Source organism: Triticum dicoccoides, chromosome 1A, assembly GCF_002162155.2.
Source record: "Triticum dicoccoides isolate Atlit2015 ecotype Zavitan chromosome 1A, WEW_v2.0, whole genome shotgun sequence".
Classification (NCBI taxonomy): Eukaryota; Viridiplantae; Streptophyta; class Magnoliopsida; order Poales; family Poaceae; genus Triticum; species Triticum dicoccoides.
The window spans coordinates 69965973-69967610 of record NC_041380.1 but is presented as its reverse complement, the minus strand read 5'-3'; positions in this window follow the sequence as shown (position 1 = coordinate 69967610).

Here is a 1638-nt window from a genome sequence, read left to right as displayed (position 1 = left end):
GCCTCGGGGCGGTGCTTGCCTGCGAGGAGCGAGGCGGCGGGGCGCGGCGTTGGCGGGCGGCAGCGCGCTATGGCGCGGGGAGGGCCTGCCCTGGGCCGAGCGGGCCGGCGGCGGGGGAGATCTGGCGGGAACACATGTCACGCCCTGGTTGGCTGGAGGCGACGGCGGCAGACGTGTCCGGCGCGAAAGGACGCGTCCGGCGGCGGGAGGTGAGGGGAGCTAGGGTTTCACCCGAAAAATCCGGAGGGGGTCTATATTTATAGGTAGAGGGAGCTAGGAGGCTCCAAATTGAGCACGGTTTGTGGCCACGCGATCGTGATCGAACGGCCTAGATGATGGAGGAGGTTTAGGTGGGTTTTGGGCCACTTTGGAGGGGTGTTGGGCTGCAACACAAAAGAGGCCTTTTCGGTTCCTCGGTTAATCGTTGGAGTATCAAACGATGTCCAAATGGCACGAAACTTGACAGGCGGTCTACCGGTAGTAAACCAAGGCCGCTTGGCAAGTCTCGGTCCAATCCAAGAATGTTTAACACCCGCACATGAAAATCGGTAAAAGGGGGCACCGGAGGACATTGGAGCGCTGGAATGCAAAACGGACAACGGGGAAAATGCTCGGATGCATGAGACGAACACGTATGCAAATGCGATGCACATGATGACATGATATGAGATGCACGACACGACAAAAGCAACACGAAGACTAAAACCCGACAACGAGGAAATATCATAACTTAGTGCCGAAAATGGCAAGAGTTGGAATACAAATATGGCAGGTTACATACGGGGTGTTACACAAGCTTATGGACGCGCTTGTCCGAAATTGTAACCCCCCGGATATGATTTACCCAATATGTACTCCAACTCTTGCCGTTTCCGGACTTAAGTTATTTTATTTCTCGGGTTTGGGTTTTTGTCTCCGTGTGTTGTTTTCGTTGTCATGCATCTCATATCATGTCATCATGTGCATTGCATTTGCATACGTGTTCATCTCATGCATCCAAGCATTTTCCCCGTTGTCCGTTTTGCATTCCGGCGCTTCGTTCTCCTCCGGTGGTCATTTATACCTTTCTTTCGTATGTGGGGATTAAATATTTCCGGATTGGACCGAGACTTGCCAAGCGGCCTTGGTTTACTACCGGTAGACCGCCTGTCAAGTTTCGTACAATTTGGACTTCGTTTGATACTCCAACGGTTAACCGAGGGACCGAAAAGGCCTCGTGCGTGTTGCAGACCAACACCCCTCCAAGTTGGCCCAAAACCCACCAAAACCCTCTCCATCATCTAGAGCGTTCGATCACGATCGCGTGGCCGCAAACCGCACCTCATTTGGACTCTCCTAGCTCCCTCTATGCCTATATAAAGGCCTCTCCCCGAAAATCACGGGTCTCATCCTACCCTAACCCTAGAGATCCTCCTCGCGCCGCGCCGGACATGTCCACCCACTTCGGACGCCTCTCCACCGCCGTACGCAGCCACTCGTAGGCTGCCACGTGGCCCAGCCCCCGCCTCAGCCGCCGCAGCCCGCCCTGCCCGTGGGAGGCCCTCACGGGCCCGGCCGCTGCCTCCCCGCGTCGGCTCCTTCCCCGCCCGAGCCGGCAAGCCGCGCCGCCGCCTTCCCTTCACCGCGCCGCCGCCCAAG